Consider the following 21,304-nt stretch of genomic DNA (forward strand, 5'->3'; position numbering starts at 1 on the left):
TTTCCTTAATCTAGCTTCTAAGAGCATCGTAGGGTCAGTATTGCCTCACGTGTTCCAACATTTCTACGGAATCCAAACTGATCTTCCCCGAGGTCGGCTTCCATCAGTTTTTCCATTCGTCTGAAAATTGGTAGGTACAAAAATATAAATCATTCTTGTAAGTCTTGTGTTTGGGGGTGGGGCGTTGAATCATGACTCCCACGATTCTTCTCCTCTTGAATCCGCGCTTCAGTCTGCAAGGATGTTTGAAATACGTCGATCGCGACCCCCACTGTGTCCTTGCGAAGGGTGGGCGCCGTCCTTGGCAGTGGCCGCTCCCGACCACCCACGAACTGCTTGCGCCACCGAGCGCGCTAACCCACATACCGCACGGATCACGCACACACACACATAGTCTCTACGGGCTTGGGCCGGCACGTATCCGCCGCGCCGGAAAAATAGAAAGTTTTCGGCGCGTCTCGGCGTTGGCCGGCTGGTGGGCGAGAGCGAGGGGGACAATAGCGAGGGAAGGAAAGGGAAGGTGTGTGCGCGTGCGTGGGGCTTGCGCGCGCGCGGCGCCGGATTGCGGTATAAAGGCGCGCTGCCGGAGGGAGGCGTGCTCATTTCGAGAAGCGGCTGCTCTCTCTGAAGAAGCCAGTCAGTCAGTAAGCCAGCCGACGACACGCCGAGTGGGGCGCCCTCGCACTCGTACTGGAGCAGTGGTGGCAGCGAGACCGGCAGCCCTAGTGTAGCCTCCAGGCGCAGGCGTCAGTGTGTGCGTGACGACCGCCGACCACGGACCTCAACTGACCCTCGAGCTCCGTCCGCCGCCGACCGGAGACTTTGGAGGTGCTTCCCCACTGCCATCGCCGACGCCTTTGGCTTTACGACCGACGAAGGTAAATTACCGCGCGACTTGCCAAGTGTTTCTCCATACCAGCACGTGTGATTCCTCCGTTGCGGACTGTGTGTTCCTCCACCAGGACAGCGTTTGTGTTATTTTGTGCGTCGTGCATCGTAAGGTGCTTCGAAGGGACTGAATCTGGCCCGTCAATCGACGTGTGTACGTTACTCACAGTGCCGATTCTTGCGCCTCGATGTTCGTGTTATAGAAACCGTTTTGCAATGACGCGGAGACTAACAGAATGACATTGAGCTGCATTAGTGAATCTAATCATGAGGATGATATTCGAGATCTGGGGCGAAACCGAACGCCACTTTCACGTCTCCATAGAACACTTGTCACACTGCAATGGTGTTAACGTCAGAGGGTCGAGGGACACTCTTACATTCGTTACGATAACCTCAGTACAAAGTTTCATCTCATTTCGAATAGGGGCAATAAGTACCACCTGGTTGCAGGTGACGTGAGGCACAGAGCGACATGTGATTCCTTCTTTTTGGTTTTTCCTCAGTAACGTTCTTTAGTTAAGGGAGGTGTGAACTGAAAGAAACTGTGAAGATGTTTGCTTTTAACACACGATTAACCTACCTTTGCTTGACTGATGTGGGGACATTACAATAAGCTTTCAACAGACATGCTACTGTGATATCGAATTCATTGTTACCAGGAGGATACACTCGTCTTTATCACTGTTCGGGTACGGTGTTACACCTCAGTCAAAATAACAAAGGAATTGACGTTCTAACATAGGAGTGGGAAACGTTGTCTCGCTTCACATTTTTCTGCGCACACAGTATTTTTGCTGTAGCGACAGCTGGGCATTTCCGTGCAATATTGGGTTTGCTTGGTAGGCTGATAAAAGTCTTATCATTTTTCTGCAAGTTTTCGCGACGAGTTTAGGACATTCTGTCACAATAAACACGCCGCTCTGAGACAGAAAGGCTGCAAGTGTCGGCTGTAGCCGTCTGTGGCAAATGGCTCCTGAGGTAGCTAAGCGATCTGCAAACGATGAGCAGAGCACAAGGCGTGATAAAACTAGCTCTCTTATTGGCCGTCCTGTACACAAGCAGCTGTCAATTACTTCGTTATTTTGGTCCATGTATAGAGCGGAACCAGATGATAAATTATGTTTTCTACATCGGTAGTCAGTTGTCATTTCGAACTCTAGCTCAAAACCACTGCTCTGATGCTGCAGGTGCAATTGAAATTAATACGCAGAAGCACAAATTATCTCTGTAAATTTTTTGACGTAACATAGACTCACCTTCCGGCTCATATCATTTTCTGCATTTTGACTGAGAGTGAAAACTGCACATTGTTAAGCTTTTTCTGTAGAGTCAGCATGCACAAATTAAAATTAGCATCTCTCGAGAAACACTTCACTACAGACGAAGTATTTCATTTTAAGATCACTGCCGTTTGAAACCCCTGCGATAGTCTTCTCTTTTCTAGTTGTATGCTTGATGGCACCAAGCACAGCAGATATGGGGTTACATCAGTTCTTACGATACTAGTAATGTATGTCGGACGCGGGTACCCGGAATAATTCATCGATACTGCTGGTGTGCCGGACTACTCTCCCAGAAGGAATGGTCAGTTTCCAGATATATGGCAGGAACGCTAAGTCGAAGCAGAAAAGTTTAATAAACATGCGTTCTAAAATGCATACCTTAAGAACTATGAGCACTTATTTGGTAGAAGAGATATTTTACACAATAGGGAAGACGAATGAGTCCTCATAGCTCTTAAGGTATACATTTTAGAGCCCATGGTTAGTAAGATTTTTTGCTCGATGGTTATTCCTGTCATATCCCTGAATATTGATCTTCTCTGCTCAGACACGCTTTATAAAGTAGGAACAGCACGAATGCAAACTGTAGTTACGTTAATTTTACATGTTTATCTACAGGCAGTGTAAAAATTAAAATTTCTACTGCTCTGAAATAATAGCCTGCAAATCAAAATTTTGAATATACAAAATTTTCTTCATTTATTTTTCGGGAGACATGGAAGCACGACAACCATCACGAGTGTAACCTCTAGTTAGTTAATTTGTTATATTCAATAATGTATCATGGTAGCTGGATGTTACATATATTGCATTTTGCATCGTACGATATTAAACATTTGAATTTGAAAGTGCACTTCTCGAAGCCACTTCTGATGTCAGTCAATATTGCAGCAGATAAGTGAACATTATTTCATACTGAGTTCAAATACACTGCTCTATATCAGTGCTTCTCAAATGTTTTCTTTCAGGATACCGTAAAATAATAACTCACCTCCCCCATTCCCTCGCTAAACACTGCACCTCTACATACCGGGTGATTATAATTAAAGTGCGGCTATCACGGAGGTCTAGTGTGGGCTGTAATTATAGCATGGTAGCGAAACCTGGTAGATATGCTAAAGCGTTAATGTAGAACCGATTCATGCCGGGAAAAATTAGTTCCAATTTTTGCCACCAGAAGCAAATCTGGCGCTCTACAGCATTTCGTCAACGTCTCCAGTGCTCATATTGAACAATTTGTGTAAGCAACTATTAACAATAGTTAACATTGTGCCTTTCTTACTTGTTAGACCTTTTCTGGCCACATCCCGTTCCTAATGCATTACATATGAAAACATTTCTATATGTCTTTATTGCATTCACAGCACCAGCGATATATCCACCTTGGAACAATTTTTTTTTTTTTCGAGCATAAATCGGTTCCATCTTAACTTATTAGAATATCTACCAAGTTTCACTACCATACGATAATTACAGTCAACAATGGTCCTCTGTGAGTAGCTGCACTTTAATTATAACCACTCGGTACTTGTTAAATGTCACTATTAAATCTCTACAGACTCAAGCGGAACGATTTCCTTGTAGTAGTTTAATTACTTCCATTACTTCCATTCTATTTACTTGACATGACACATCTCTGACTCCTATTTCCGAATTTAAGTGATCTCGCATGACCCTACGCTGTTAAGCACTCCGTCATCAGGCCAAAAGTGGCCCGTCGGGATCATCCGACCGCCGGATCATCCTCAGCTGAGGATGCGGATAGGAGGGGCGTGTGGTCAGCAAACCGCTCTCCTGGTCGTTACGATGGTTTTCTTTCACCGGAGCCGCTACTATTCGGTCGAGTAGCTCCTCAATTGGCATCACGAGGCTGAGTGCACCCCGAAAAATGGTAACAGCACATGGCGGTCCGGTTGGTCGCCCATCCAAGTGTCGGCCATACCCGACAGCGCTTAACTTCGGTGATCGGACGGAAACCGGTGTATCCATTGCGGCAAGATCGTTGCCCCTACGCTATTAAGGAACATACTTTTAAGTTCGGTACTCTAAGGTAATTAATTGATTATTAAATTCTGCAGAATGATATCAGTTAACGAATGTATCCCAAAGCAGTATATTTCGACTCCAAAAATATCTTCTTGGATGGGGTTGCTCTGTTCAGTCGTATCTTCCATCCCGAATATATCAGTAGAATTGCATTGGTCGGATCAGAATTACACGTAAAGGATATTGGTTAAAATATTTCCTGTACGGTCAACTGCAATATCCGGTAAGCAGCCGAGTGGCGCGTGGCGAGTAATGAATGCTGGAGAAAGGGCCTTGTTCCGTGTGGCGGGCGCTGGTCCGGCGCTCCTGTCAGTGATGCGGAGGCAGCCCAGGAAGGAGGTTGGACTAGAAAGCGGGCCAGTATAAGTACGAGGGGCTCGCGCCTGACCCCCATTTAGTGGAAAGCTGAGCCGTCAAGGCGACGCGAAACAGCGGCAGAGCCTCGCGCGTGTATTAGTGGCACATGTGCGCACCTGCCCTCCCCTGCGTAGCGGCGTACGCTGCGTGACCGCTGTCAGCGTGGCCAGCGGCAAAAGCATCTGTCCGAGTGGCGGAACACAACCGCTCTTATTCAGACAACGAGAGCACAGCTTCTGTCGACACTGAGTAAACAGAAGGAATGTCAGAGATAATTCCAGTATACTCGTCAAAGCAATTAGGGGACACGCTTGTTTCATTTTAGAGTTCTTTTCCTGTTCCATCGTTGAAGTCTCCAACTGTAGAGGGATTGAATGGAACAAAACTAATAAATTTTCTTTTTCGTGCAAATTTAGAAATATGCATTTATATTTCAGTAGACTTCTTACAACTGTTCTTAAGAATTCTAATTTACAGTTATCTTTTCCATACCGTAGTTGTGATCTCCATGCATAGTAGCGCTATGCTAGATGAATTTTTATGAGAAATTTTCGCCAAATGAAATTATATTTTATACTGTGCCTGCGTCCTAATGAAACTTGGTCAAAGATTAACTAGGAATATGTACTGTTACTAACAGTACTCATTTCTGAACAGTTCTTACCAAATAGTAGTGCTTCTTGTGACACACATTACACAAATTTACATTCGTTGCTAAACAGAAACAAACATATTCAAAAACAGACCCATTGAAAAGGATCCTTTTAATTTATTACGCATGCGAAAGGGGAGCGTTTCGGAAACTTGGACGTACGGTTTCGTCAATGGAAGGTCCTTGACAGTAATTTATACTTAATACACTTAATTCTCATGTTTTTTGAGTTGTGCAGAAAAGCAGCGAATAAACGCGTGATTGGCTCAAATTAATAAGAAATAAGCATTGTAGAGATAGAAAACTGCTAGCTTCTAGACCTTTCTTTCTGGACTGTAGTATCAAAATAATCGAAAAGACAGGGGTAATATCAAATGAGACGGAAAACAGCCATTACTTTCACGATTATATTTCGTACGATGGACCACTGATACACAAATGCTCTTACGGTTGAAGGATGTGTAAATGCCTATAAGATTATTAGCTTTCTTTCATTTTTGTAGTTGATTTCGTTGTTATTCATTTTATCTGCCCCTCATGTTTTAAGCATTCACTGCACTTTACATATGAAGAGTGCTCACCTTTTTGCTAACAGTTATAAATGTTTGGTTCTTGATTTGTACTACCACACTGAATTCCAGTTTTTGTACTGACTTGACGCTGCATTTGCATCACCGTGCGTTCACTTCAGCGCTGTTTGTCACTGTCCATTGATGCAGGAAAAAGTAATATGGACGTAACTGAAATGCGTGGACGACGTTAAGCGTCCTTACAAACTCGACATATAAGTTTTTCACAGTATTTGACGTATAAATACAGTATTTAGTGTGGGCAGCATAATTATATTAGTATGAAATATTGGTCGTAGATACTTGTAAGTATGTAATAAACGATGTTTTAGAAGAAACACAACTACGGAGAGGTTACTTACTACTGAGGCAAGATATATCGCTTATTTAACATTTGCAAAGCTTTAAATCGTAGGTAGCTATCATTACACAGCCTGTGTTTTCTGGGATGGATGTGATAACATTACTAGAATGATATCACAAGAGTAGAGACGAAGGGAACTTACCGAAACGCCAGGGTAAACTTGCTCAACTGAATGAAAACTATATTGGCCTGCTGCAATCGCTAAAGGAGGCTATATATATTTATAATTTAATTTCAAGCTGTGAAAAGCAGGAACTGCCCTTCATTTGAGCAGTGACGGGAATTTCATGTCAATTAAAATCGTTCATTTACAGAAGGGACACAGTAAGATTCACAGTCACTCAGAATGTATGCTTAACTTTTGGATGTTTGCACCAAAAACAGTCGTATGACGCACCAGAAAGCCAATAGCCTTAAGCCCATTTAGACTCACATTTATGACTTCGTTGTTTTTCAGCGCTGCAACTATTATTGATCGTGAATTTGATGCATAATTGGGAACATTGAATTCTCTCAGTGACACAAACTGTAATAATTTTTATCACAGAAAGAAAAAGACAAAAAATTAGACATCTCTTTCCATTTGCATCTTCATGATGCTGAGCAACAATGTGGACTTTACCAAACAGTGGAGCTCCCATGTTGTCTTTAACGCTGTTGCTGATGACTTTCGACTGACATACTTTCGAAGAAAGATACCAAGTATTACGGGAAAATATATTTAGAAAAAATTATATCAAATGAAACTAAAAAAAATTAAACGTTTGCAGGACCGAATCTACAAATATTTTCAGCCCTCTGTGTATTGAACCCATAAAATTAGGGTAATAACAGCACATAAAGAGACATATATAAGCAAGAATTGTTTCCACAGCTAAACGAACACTCTGCTATACAACCCCAAAGTGACTCGCAGACTACAGTTGGAGACAGAGGTTTTGCAGTTCATTACGATTTTTTTTTTTGTGTGTGTGATCAGAGATGTAGATATAGGTAAGCGACAACTGAGGAGCGTGAAAATTCAATTATTTATTCAACGCCAGAATGTGAAGTTCGTTTCAGGTAGAATACGTGAGACAAGTATGACAGAGATGTGTGATTTAGCGTTGCTCGTAATACGTAATGTCTCTTGACATAGCGAAGTTGTTTTGCTCCATGTTCGGAGTGGGCGAGTCCCGAAACAAGGCAGTGGGTGCCAGTGTACCGCTCGGAGGTGAACTGGTCGCTGTAGGGCCCCAAGAACGGTAGCTGCGCGCTACCAGACAACGGTCCTGGCCGGCAGAGCACAGGAAGCTCTATCCGGCCGACGCTTGCTTCACGCAACACGAGTGGACAGCCACCGGACACATCGAGGGAGCGTCCCGTTAAAGGCTCCGCTCCCAGGACCTGCCTGCCCGCTGTTTCACCTTCCGTGGTCTTAAAATATGACGCTGTTTTACGGAGAATGAGGAAACGGACATGTGTGCATGTGTATGTGTGTGTGTGTGTGTGTGTGTGTAGCTCGAGCAGTACGCAAGAATGGGTCGCACACGTGTTTTCGCACACCACAAAGACTATATTCGAACGTTAAACAACTGTTTCTTCAACTCATCTCCATTACCTTATATTTCCTCATATTTAGAGAAAGTTACCATTCGTTAGACCAAATAGAAATTGTTTCCAAGTCATCTCGCTTCCTCCTATAGGCACTCAAAGACCACACTTTCCCCGTTCACTACAGTGCCATCAGCAAGCAGTCGCAGATTATTGATCACCCTATGCGTAAGACCGTTTATGTGTATAGAGAACTTCCTTGGGATACTCCAAGTTGCTACCCTTGTCTCTCATGGGCATTCTCCGTCCAGGGCAACGTACTGGGTTCTGTTACTTACAATGTTTTCAATCCAATCATAAATCTGGCAATGTGTTTCATATTTCGAGCTTTTGTTAGCAGACTGCAGTGCCACACTGCGTCAAACGCATTCCGGAAATCTAGAAATGTGGACTCTGCCTGTTGCCGTTCATCCATGGTTCGCAAGATATGGTGCGAGAAAAGGGAAAGCTGAGTTTCGCACGCGCGATTCTTTCTAAACCCCGTTCATTAGTGGATAGAAGGTTTTCTCTCCCTAGGAAGTTTATTATGTATTCCAACATAAAGTACGCTCAAGAATTCTGCAGCAAATCGGCGTTAAGAACATTGATGTGTAATTTTGCAGGTCCTTTCTTTTACCCTTTTTTTTATATATTACTATTTGGCTGAGACTTTTTAATGGCCGTATCACGTATGATGTAATATGTTCTCACCCTGTTCCATTTGAAATGGCAGTCGTGTCTGCCTACTAAATTATTGTACTACAGGCAACACCAGATTACTGCAAGAGATTTGGAGAAATGCGAGTATTTCATTTATGAATGTGACATATCTTGACAAAACGCAGAAGAGATGTACGCAGAAGAGATGTACATTCCATCATTCGAGCGGTCTCCGTGTTTATATCAGTACTGAGATCAAGATTGCTCAGAATTTCACTTCCGAAAATATGTAGTTGAAAAGCTTATGTCTTCTTTACTTTTATGACATTTTCCGAGATCACTGGGATGAAACTTTAAATAGGAACATGGTTGTGACTCCTTCGTCTTATCTGTAGAACTGTCCAACCTCTCTCTCTGTGTACCTGAGAACTTAAAAGACTGTGTGTACTGTCTTTTATTACTATTAATTCAACTTCACAAACAAGACAACTAGATTGATTTTCTTCATTTTTAGTGAAATTGCAACCCATTAACCATCAGAAACTGTATCTAACGTTACCATTCGTCTAACGTACCATATAACGCTCGCTTAGGTACAAGCACTTTTCTTTGCTAGGAAGGAACGTAACTACGCATGAGATTGTTTGTAGGGATGGTCACAGCGGTGTAACCAACGGGGAGGTGTTGTTACAAGTCATAATGCATAATGGGCCTGCTCTTTAACTCAAAGATCCGCTTAATAAAATCATTTATAGTTTACATGCACCTGTTTCCAAAATGTTCATCTTTCAAGAATAAAACAGACTTAAAACTAAGATTATTGAAAATTCCTGGATGCCTCCTTGTAGTCACAGACATGTGTAACACTGAACTTCATCATGGTACTCGTATTAATGTTGTTCTAAATGTTTTAATTAGACTGCAGATTAGCGTTGCAACGGCAGAACGTGTATTTTCAAATCTTAGTCGTCTCGAAACTCCTCTTAGATTATCCATGGGAGAAAAACGACTCACTGGTGTTCCCCTCTTGTGTACCGCCTGGGACATCGAGAAAAATACTGAAAAAAAAGGTTTATGAAAAGAAATAACAGGTGACTTGAGATTCACACGTGAGTTCTATATGTTAATGTGTTAAAATCTTTTGTAGATTTTCCACTTGGTATCTCTTTAAAATCGATTGAGTTAAAACCATTACTGAGAATAAAGAAACCTATAACAAAAAAATAAAGTTAACCAGCGAAACAAATACAAAATAATTATAAATCATAGGAAAACCACCCAACTTGAATCTATGCCCTGGCAAATGAACTTAAGATACGGGCATGGGTGGTTATACATCTGGTAGTTGCATAAATTATTGAATGTAATTATTGATTACGCAAACTATTCACAGTATTTGTTCACAACGTGAATTTTGATGAAATGCTGTTTTAACAAGCTTAAATTTTGAAGGAGGCTTACTTCGATTACGTCAATATTGAGGCTCTGCACATTTGTGGTGTGTCTACTTGTTCGTCAGTCCCACATTTTATTATACGTCTTCCTCTTCTTTATTCTTTTTCCTGGCGCTATTCCGTATCTCTCCTCCTATCCGGGACGAAATTGGTGTATCCCATTGTCTGCATCTAGCGTTGTCCCATGTGCATCCCCGAATCTCGGACGTGGCATGCTAACGAATGCGAGCGGCCACATTTTTATTTTACGTTTCTGAAGATATTCTTGGCTGAAAGAAATTGATTACCTGGATTTTTGTAAAACTGTGACCAAAGACCGTGAAAAAATAGTCCGGATATCATCATATTACTGTTAAGTACTGGCGACAATGTTGTAATTAGTGATTCTAGTTGCACATTCGTTAGCAAAACTGTATCTGTAGTATATCTGAATGTTATAAACACTTGAGATAGAGATAAAATTAGCGCAGTACTAGTGCGTCACTCATAAGAGAGGCAACAGAGTTTTCACCAGCGCACTACCGAAGGCCTTGTCACCTCCAGGTATGCACCGTTCCCGTAGAGCCGGCATGCTGTTCGCACGGTTTCACGTTTCTGTGTCACAGGAGCGGAGCGGTCGGCCAACAAAACAATGCGGTAGCCATAGAATGAGAGTATTTCTCATACCAGACACACTTCACACGACACGAGAGGGCCACGTGTTATCCTAACACCCTCATTAACTTCTCGCAGATTTTTTTCGCGCAGTGGAGAGTCAACGAGAAATCTCCTTGTCCGTTTAATAATGCTCTGAGAGCTTCCTTTTAGGTTGACGGATTTGCATAATTGTCAAATAATTTCCTCTTTATGTACAGTAATCAGTAGAGTAATGGAATGGCTGCAGGAACAACATTTTACACCACTGTCCTTGTTTAAAAGTTTAACCGACGTAGTTAATCTCAGTCAGTTAACGCAATGAAATATTCATGCCCCGAGACAATGGAAGTGGCACGCTGTGGCAACAATAGATGGCCTGGGCGTAATGTGACTCGCGTTCGATATTCCGTCAACACTTGTGCATAATGTCCCGGTCACGGGGTCGTTCCGAACGCCTTGCACCGGGCTAAGTGTATGCAAACGGCATTTCCGTGAGATTCTCTCTCTCAAGGTCAAGCTGCACTGCTGGAGCAGACGCCCTTGGATTCTGGGTGGAGGAAACTTCGTTTAACCATTGCAATATGCCGCCTTTCGAGACATCAGGAATGCATACAAATAGCGCTGTCGTCTGCAGGCGTGGTTGAATCCGGGTGTTCGAGCACTTTGTAGTCCTGAGGGGACCATTTATGCTTCTTCTCATAACTGTACAGACAGTTTATTACATGAGTACTCATCTTATTTGGCGAAGGTCGTTTCTACGTCTATTAATATGCTCTGGAAATCACTAGAAATTGCGTTTTAGGGAGTACTTCTCGCTTTAGGACATATTCAGATATCTTACGAGATGTATTCACAAATGGAGCTTGCGTAGACGATTGCTGATCTGCCTCTGTGCGAGTTGTTCTTATTCTAATTGAATCTTTGGTGTATCGGGGAAAGAATAACTGTTTCTTAACGTATCTAAATCCACTGATACCGTATATACTGGGAAAGTTACTCTTGAGTGCATGGCGGATGGTACTTCGCATCAATATTAGGCAGTTTTCTTTTGGCAATTCATATTTCACAGCTTTCGATAGTTAAACAAGCCGTTGACCATTCATGCTGTTGTCTCACCTATACGTTCGATAGCTTCTGAGTATGGCCTGCCCAACCCTTGGTATGTATGCTACTAAAGGACCCAAAAATCCTTTCTCCGGCGCTTGTTCGTCATTGTACTACTGACTAAAATAATTGAAGGCACGTTTCAGTAGCAGGAGTAGCGCTCTACTTGGTAGCTTAGCCAAAACTGTAAATTCTTAATTTTCTTCTATTCGTTTGCTATGTAGTTAATGATTTTTGTACCTATCTGTGAAACGGATACATCATTCCAACAATAATTTGAAATGATGGAAGTGCGAAGATTTCGTAGGAGATTTCAATTTTATTAAAATAATTTTGTGTACAACTCCTCGTTGTACTACATAACCAAGTATGAACCGATCGTCCGATCTAGTTATAACGGTGGTCCTGGTGGTCGAAGAAGACAATTGCAACTCAGTCGGACGTCAGCTCTTATTTAGTTTTTATCCAAAATTATTTTATTTGAACAGCGCAAATTGATTCCGCAACATTTACTTCTATTTTTTGAAGGACTTGAACGGACAGCCATTGAAAGTTACCTGTAGTTTTATTTTTATGCTTTGCGTAGTGATAAGTAGTGACAAAACAATAAATTTTCAAATGGCGGGCTCATCCTGAAAACCATAAAGAATGAGGCAATAAGAAGATGTTTCGTTCTGCTTAACGAATTATACCAAAATGATAAAAGATGGGATGAGATATCGGCGGTATGTGTCAAGCAGATCATGAAGTGCCCAGAAAAATAATTCCTATTGTGGCGGTGATCATAGTTTCCTGATACTTTTGCCCCGCTATTTCATAGGGCAGTAAAAAAAAGGTTCAAATGGCTCTGAGCACTTTGGGACTTAACATCTATGGTCATCAGTACCCTAGAACTTAGAACTACTTAAACCTAACTAACCTAAGGACATCACACAACACCCAGTCATCACGAGGTAGAGAAATAGGGCAGTAAAAGGAGTACATGAACTGTAAGTAGAGATACAAGTTGTTTCACTGCTCAGAGGAATGATTTCGCAAAGACGAACATTTGTGCCATGCAGCCTAAATCCCCAGACGCGTCTTTTTGGAGGATTTAGGAACGCAGATAAGTAGGCAGGGCAAACGCCCTCTGCTAGAAGACGAGCGCTTCCGCGCAACTTTGACGCCTCTACAATTCTGTCTGTTGTGGAATGTCGCCTAACTTGATAGCAGGAAGGAACGGAGAGGAGATTGATATAAACTTCTGTTTCGTTTCTAGCATACAGCAGACACCCTTCATCCGGCTGTAGATTCGAAATTGCTTAAAACTGTCCACAGTACGATGGTTCTAACTTCCTGAATATTATCTACCGAAGAACTCAAACATCTGTAGGGTATTCAAACAACGGTAAATAGTTATTCACCTCTCCACTACTCCCTTAGTAGAAGTATACCTTAAATACTAGGAGGATTACTGTAAATTTGACACAGCGCATTTTCCGCAGTGTTTAAGAAACAGTTGTCACACTATGGTGGATCGGGTCTAATCACCAAACCGACCATGCAGTTCAGGATTTACGAGTCGTTTAAAGTGAACAATGGGATGTTTCCTCCTAGAAGGATATGGCCAATTTCACGTCATACCTTCGTCCAATCGGAACTTGTCGTCAACGAAACGTTAAAGGCTACTCTTGATTCCTTTCTTAAAAAATAAATAAAATTACCGCGACGTAGGTGTCCATTTTTAAGAACATTTTCAGATGAATTTAAATAAATCCATCAGATGATGGAGCTGTAAATCTCCTAAGCGCCTAGTAGAAACAAGTATTTCTATGACTAGTAGAGATACTTGCGTACTCAGTTGATATTCTTAACTGCCATGAATTGAGACTTATAAAAACCTTGTGTAATGTGTACCAGGGTACTTAATTCATTTCGGCGAATCAACTTCGACCTGTTATATTTGTGATGTTATCTACCGAACTGCACGATATGTCAGCGACGACCAGTTTTCGAAGTACAACAAAGACATTCGATGCATACAGTTTGTATCTCTACTAATCCAACGTTCTCTATTTGGAACGTCGTAAACAGGAGCAAAATAGTAAAAGTGTCATTATCTCGAAGGTTGACTTGAACACCACAGAGCTTTAGTAGGCACGTTCCTATTGAAGGTGGTTTGCCACTGCCTTCCTCCGACTTGGAATTGGCATTTATAGGGAGAGCTACCGAGTGAGTTGACGAAATAGTTAGTACAATGGACTCGCTAAAGGCAGATGCCACGATGGATTCTTTGAAAAAGATACGGCGGATTTCCTTCCTCATCCATCCCTAATCCGAACTTGTCTGCCGTCTCTAATTATCTCGCTGTCGACGGGATGTTAACTTTAATCTTTCTCCCTTTATTTATAATCTTTATGTTTGTGTTTAATGTGGACTCCGAACGACGGTGCGACTTGACGTTTACCATGTTAAAAATCATTGCCGGAGATGAAAGACATAATACGTGACAAGAAAAAACTCCTTGGATGGACGCGAACTAACACCGGATCTTTGTGATGGTAATCCGGCAATGAAATGCCACGCCACACACACAGGGTTAGTCAGAAGGAAAGGTACATACTTTGAGAAGTGATATTATTAGTGATTCTGAACAAAAAACGTCAAACGAACATATGCCCTTTCCTTTAGCGAATATGACATACAGCCGTTTGAAAGTCATGGGCATCAGTCGTATGTCTTTCTTCACCAGTAATCATATGTGAATGCAACCAAAGCGACATTAAACTGTGTAGTGTTGTCAGTTGTGTGCCCACTTCATACATTACCTCACTGAAACGTATCCTAGACGTTGGATGGATCGCCGTGGAGTTATTTCTTGGCCACGGATGTCACCCGTCCTTACTCGGTTGATTACTGTTTATGGGTTGACTTAAGAGCGCGATCTGCGCTTGCTGAGTGGACACAGAGGAGGAACTTCTCGCTTGTATTTTACATGCGTGTGCTGTGATAAAGGATCGTACAAATAAGCTCATATCATTAACACAGCAGCTACTTACAAGAACTGCGAAATGCCCCGCAGTTGATGGAGGATTTTTTGGACAACTTTTGTGAGGAAATGTAGGTATACAATTAAACAAAACGTTTGATCAGAATGTTTTATTTACTTTCACCTCATTGTTTTCTTGGAAACTGTTAAGTACAGGACATACGTTCATAGGACTTTTTTGTACAGGGTCACTAACGCTATCACCCTTCAGAACATTATCTTCCCTCCAAATGATATGTTTGGTATAACACAACAAATTGGAAGATACTGACTCGTCGATAATCAAGAATCTTGCGCAGTGCAGCATGTTGGCATGTTAGAAATTATCGACTGTCAATTGTTTTCTCAAGTTCGAAATTTTTGTTTCATCCTGCACCGGGAATGTAACAGTGTTTCTGTTTCTCAGCGACTCTCAAATTGTTCTGACCGTTTCCTCGCAGCCCCCGTGTATTGGTCCAGTAACCGACGATTTATGGTCGCCTCGAAGCGCTCAGGCGCTCCCTGAAGTCTTCCTGCCTTAACATATTTGACCCCTGCAGGTTCGCTCCATTCAGAGTTGAAGAGATGAAGAAGGGCGCTCGACTTGACAACGACTAATAGTTTACTGTAACTTTCGGAGGGCCGACAAGTTTTGTTCGTCTCCGTCGGAGTGCTCCGCTCACTCGTGTGGTTGCACCACGATTCTGGAGTAATACCAGTTGGCTTCGAATTGTGAAGAGACAAACCTGGCTGCTAACGCGGATGCGAAAAATATGTATGCGTTCCGGCAGAGGGAGCTGAGCGTCCACAGACGCGTCGAGAGGAGCGCGCAGGCTCCTTGTTTCTCGAAGGGGTGAGTGGTGTCAAGGACAGACCGGCGGCACCTCACCGCCTCGCGCCGGAGCGTCCGCCCCATCGCAGTGCTTTCTCCGCGCGCGCCTGCCTTGTATGTCACCGGCCTACTGTGTGCGGCCCGCGGCCTGCGCCTCCATCCGGTATCTCCCCGCCTCGTCCCGATCGAGCGCCAGACACCGACCAACCACAGTGAAAGCCACCTACCATTTGACAAATAACGAGACTTCAGACAGCGGTAATCGCTTTCTCTTCCTGCAGTATCCGTGGACGGATCTCTGGTGGCCAGATAATACTCGTAATGGATACTATGCAAGAGGCAGTTTGGATGCAAACGGGAATATACAGGGTGATCAAAAAGTCAGTATAAATTTGAAAATTTAATAAACCACGGAATAATGTAGATTGAGAGGTAAAAATTGACACACATGCTTGGAATGACATGGGGTGTTATTAGAACAAAAAAAAAAAAACAAAGTTCACAAAATGTCCCACAGATGGCGCGTGAAAGATCTCTTGCGCGCGTCGTTTGGTGATAATCGTGTGCTCAGCTGCCACTTTCGTCAAGCTTGGCCTCCCAGGTCCCCAGACCTCAGTCCGTGCGATTATTGGCTTTGGGGTTACCTGAAGTCGCAAGTGTATCGTGATCGACCGACATCTCTATGGATGCTGAAAGACAAAATCCGACGCCAATGCCTCACCATAACTCCGGACATGCTTTACAGTGCTGTTCACAACATTATTCCTCGACTACAGCTATTGTTGAGGAATGATGGTGGACATATTGAGCATTTCCTGTAAAGAACATCATCTTCGCTTTGTCTTACTTTGTTATGCTAACTATTGCTATTCTGATCAGATGAAGCGCCATCTATCGGACATTTTTAGAACTTTTGTATTTTTTTTCTTTGGTTCTAATAAAACCCCATGTCATTCCAAGCATGTGTGTCAATTTGTACCTCTATCTACTTTATTCCGTGATTTATTCAGTTTTCAAATTTATACTGACTTTTTGATCACCCAGTATATATATATATATATATATATATATATATATATAGTGATCGACCGACATCTTTATATTGTCAGAAAAGAAAGAGAGATTACTCCACGCATAACCGACAGATAGTACTTGGCACCCACACAGTATGCAGTTACTGCTCACGAACGAATTATCCGAATGGGACGGAATTCGGTGAATAGAATGTACATGTACACACAAACAAAAGATTACGGATTCAGAAAGAAATGGATGACTTATTCAAGAGAAAGAGCTTCACTGACTGAGCAAGTCAATAACACGTTGATCCACCTCTGGCCCTTATGCAAGCAGTTTTGCATTGGTGCATTGGCATTGGTTGATAGAATTGTTGGATGTTCTCGAGAGGGATATCGTGGCAAGTTTATCCAACTGGCGCGTTCAGATCGTCAAAATCCCGAGCTGATTGGAGGGTCCTGCCTACAATGGCTTTTTTTTTTTTTAATGGCTCTGAGCACTATGCGACTCAACTTCTGAGGTCATTAGTCGCCTAAAACTTAGAACTAATTAAACCTAACTAACCTTACAGAAATGTAATGACAGGGTGACTTGCCATGAAGAACAACAAACGGGGTGTAGAACATCGTCGATGTGCCGCCGTGCTTTAATGTGCCGTGGAAGACAAAGGGGCCCTGCTTTGAAAAGAAATGGCACCCGTGACTATCAGTCCAGGCTGTTGGGCCGTGTGGCGGGCGACAATCAAGTGGGTAGCCCATCGCTGTCCGGAGCATCTCCAGACTCGTCTTCGCTGGTCGTCGGGGCTCATTTCGAAACGGGAGTCATCACTTGCGAGACTACTCCAGTCCATAAGGCCGAAGAAGTGTCTGGAGACGATCGGGCAGTGGGAGATTTTGACGATCTAACGTCCCAATTGGATAGAATTTGATTCAATATCCCTCAAGAGGAAATCCAACTCTATCAATGAATACCAAACATTACAAATGAGAAGGGACAAAGGGCCATGAGTTTTAAAAGCGCAAAGCTGATACATTTTTTTGTTCAGTAATTGCTATCCGTTATGTCTATAACAAAGGATGATTTAATCATATGCTTGATTAACTCACCATGGTTCTCGAATTATGAGCTGTCCGTTATGTCTATAACAAAGGATGATTTAATCACATGCTTTACTAACTCACCATGGTTTTCGAATTAAGAGCTGTGTACATATTAAGGTGCATGAAACCTTAATCAAACTAAGTGCAATCCCTCTTTCTTTATATACTTTTCATTTCATAGGAAGAGTGGACTGTTCGTGTAATGAGTGACTCTAGCGTCAGGAATGTTTCAGCAAAATAGCAGATGAGCTGGAAATGTGACAGAGGCAGACCCAATTGGTACTATTGTGGGGAGAATTTCCAGTTTTAGTATTTGTGTTACAACCAAGGAAACCTCCTGTAAACGATGGTCAGAAATGGTGGATGGGAACTACTTTTCATTTAATTCTGAGACAATATATCCTATGCAAAAAGAACCTATGAAAGCGTAGTGTTTGAGCAACTGCATTTGTTTTTGTGTATGTACAGTAAAGTGGTTGACTTGCTTGACGCGTGCAGTATACCTATTTTACACAATCCCTCGCTCTCTGCAGCGTCCACTGAAGAAGTTTGCGAGACTGATTTTAGTCCTGGCGTATAAACGATGCCATTCAGTTATGAGCAAGCACTGTTAAGTAGTGGACGTGCGACCGTAGAATGTCAGCCTTGTCACGTCACAAATCGTAATGGAACAACATTTCTCAGTCAGGTTTTCAAGGAATTCTCCAGGGAGCTTTGTGTATGCGAAGTTTGGTCATGTAACTTAACTCACGGATAAAAACAATGACACGCTGACGCCTGGCGCGACTTGACTGAAATGCAAAACGCGAGGAACTATCAAAAATGGTTCAAATGGCTCTGAGCACTATGGGACGTAACATCTGAGGGAATCAGTCCCCTAGAAATTAGAACTACTTAAACCTAACTGAGGACATCACACACATCCATGCCCGAGGCAGGATTCGAACCTGCGACCGTAGCAGTCGCGCAGTTCCGAACTGAAGCGCCCAGAACCGTTCGGCCACAGCGGCCGCCTGGGAAACTGTCTTCTGCAAAAAACTTCTTGGCTGAGAAGACATGAAGTTATCAATACGTACGTAACACAAACAGACAAAGTCCAGAAATTCACATGAAGGGTGAACGCAACACAGATTCGAGCCAATGCGACGTGCAAGTTGAAGAACATCGCAAAGAAGGACTTTTCTGAGAGTTCCGAATGGCTGTGTGAACATTTTGTGCGTTGTAGTCAAGTGAGGGGAAACTAAGTAGGACACCGTTCAGAATACTGGCTTTAGCCTAACTGATGTTCCTGAGCATAGCCCACAGATTCCAGCGCGGTCACATACGATTAAGTACTGAAACCACCATCTTAACGTCCTCTTAGTCCAGTCTCGTCTCATTTTAGCACTCACGGTGTTATAGAAAAAATATAAATTAAATTAACGAAAGAACTGAGAAAATAAAAATTTCAGTAGCTGTTTTTATCTATCAGCCTTTATTTTCAGTACTCAGTAACGAAATCATGAAGTTCAAGAGATACAGTAACATGTGCAGTGTCCGTTGTTTGCAACACAATCTTGAAATATATATGTATGTCATATTGGTGACAATGGTATGAAATCAGACTTGGAACTGAACTAATAATGAAAAGAGCCACTTGCGAACCCTGTCAGCATCAGCACAACACGAAGGGAGCTCCAGAAGCAAGGAATTTCCGAGAGAGCTGGAATTCCTAAACCACTCACAGTGACACAAATTCTCGCAACAGGATAACGCGGTGCCGAAGCCATAAAACCTGAACTCTGACGCACTGGTAGAAAGTCATTTCGTCAAATGGTTCAAATGGCTCTAAGCATTATGGGACTTAACATCTGAGGTCATCAGTCCCACAGAGTTAGAACTACTTAAACCTAACTAATCTAAGGACATCGCACACGTCCATGCCCGAGGCAGGATTCGAACCTGCGACCGTAGCAGCAGTGCGGTTCCGGACTGAGGCGCCTAGAGCCGTTCGGTCACAACGGCCGGCAGTCATTTCGTCGGATAAGTCTTGTTTCACACTGTTTCCATTTTCTGGCCAAGTTTACCTCACAAGAATAAACATGGTGATGATTTGGGCAGCCATATCGTGGTATTGTATTGTATTGTATTGTATGTTAACCGGTTACCTAGAAACGATGGAGAGGCTCCGTCCCCGCCGCAGCCGCATCCGCAGTGGTCCACAACCCCACGACGACTACCGCAGTGCACTTCACCCCTCCGCCACCCCACAAAGAACCCAGGGTTACTGTGGGTTCGGCCTCCAGTGGACCCCCCAGGGAACGTCTCACACCAGACGAGTGTAACCCCTATGTTTGAATGGTAGAGTAATGGTGGTGTACGCGTACGTGGAGAACTGGTTTGCGCAGCAATCGCCGACATAGTGTAACTGAGGCGGAACAAAGGGAACCAGCCCGCATTCGCCGAGGCAGATGGAAAACCGCCTAAAAACCATCCACAGACTGGCCGGTTCACCGGACCTCGACACAAATCCGCCGGGTGGATTTGTGCCGGGGACCAGGCGCTCCTTCCCGCCCGGAAAGCGGTGCGTTAGACCTCACGGCCAACCGGGCGGGCTTATCGTGGTATTACGTGGGCCCCAAGGTTACTCTGAAAGGTCGCACTACCTCCAAGGCTTGGGCTATGCCCATCCCATGGTATAGTGTTTGTTTCCCATTGGCGATGCTTTGTTCCAGGAAGACAGGGCTCCTGTCCACATTGGTCGCATCGTCCAGGACTGGTTTTGTGAGCTCGAGGATTAATTGTCGCATCTCACCTGGCCACCATTGTCACCTGATGCCAGTATCATTGAGTCTTTGTGGTGTACTTTGGAGAGAAGGATGCGTACTCGCTATCCACATCCATAATCATTTCCTGATATTGCAAGAAGAATGGTAAAAGATTCTCTTTAAAACCATAAAGGACCTGTTTTTATCCACTTCGAGACGGCGGGAAGCTCTTTTGAATGCCAACGGTTTTCCTAGATCTCATTAGGCACGGCAGTGTGTTGTGTTCGTGCTGTTTCTATATTTCTGTACACCTCCTGTATGTATAATGGATCCTGTGCTTACCATCGAGGAAGTCAACGTTTAGGCCTCCATAACACGCTTCTACCAAACCGGGCGGCAACATTCACTTGCTAGAAACCTGCATTCACGCCTCACATATAGGCCTGGCGCGCGCAGTATTGAACGAAAACAGTGCCACTTTCAACACTGGGTGTGAGGAGGGAGGGAGAGGGGTGGTCCGCAGCCGGAGATATCGCCCAGGAATGTCCAGGCAGCGCCAGACGGCGGCGTTCCAGGAGAGAAAACCTTGTACGGGGAGCCGGAAGTGGCACGTGTACGTGATCCAGAGCGACAGCGCCGGAAACCTGCCGCCGACTTTCCCGCTGGCCAGCGGCGTCCGCTTTGAAATTCCAATAGCCCTCCGCCCCACACTGGCTTTCTAATAGTTGCTGTAGTTTGAACAACCGTATTTTCGATTTCCACATTAACATGTAAAGCTGTGGTTTGATTTAGTGTGGCAGATACATACGTAAAGGAACGTAGACTATGTCGTTGTTTCCAACATCTCTCCACAGAAGTAGCCTGCCTCGGTGAGTGACGTCGTCGGCAACGCGCGCTGGTGTTGTGACGTTTGCGTAGTGGTAACCGGTATGAATAACGCTCGTGTAAGAAATTCCATTAATGGGAATTGGCCTCCAATGGGAAGAGAGGAGATTGTGGGAAGTTGATCGTTA

At 43.4% G+C, this 21,304-nt stretch overlaps 1 protein-coding gene across 1 annotated transcript in view; it reads left to right on the forward strand.

Annotated features, from left to right (window-relative positions):
- The first annotated feature begins 619 nt into the window (after nt 1-619).
- LOC126173411 (uncharacterized) overlaps nt 620-21,304 on the forward strand; it is a 128,304-nt gene continuing 107,619 nt past the window's right edge. The window contains exon 1 of the mRNA XM_049920954.1: nt 620-878. The gene's annotated coding sequence lies outside the window, so the exon portion shown is untranslated. The remainder of the gene's footprint in view (nt 879-21,304) is intronic.

This window comes from Schistocerca cancellata, chromosome 1 (assembly GCF_023864275.1).
Source record: "Schistocerca cancellata isolate TAMUIC-IGC-003103 chromosome 1, iqSchCanc2.1, whole genome shotgun sequence".
In the NCBI taxonomy this organism is placed as follows: Eukaryota; Metazoa; Arthropoda; class Insecta; order Orthoptera; family Acrididae; genus Schistocerca; species Schistocerca cancellata.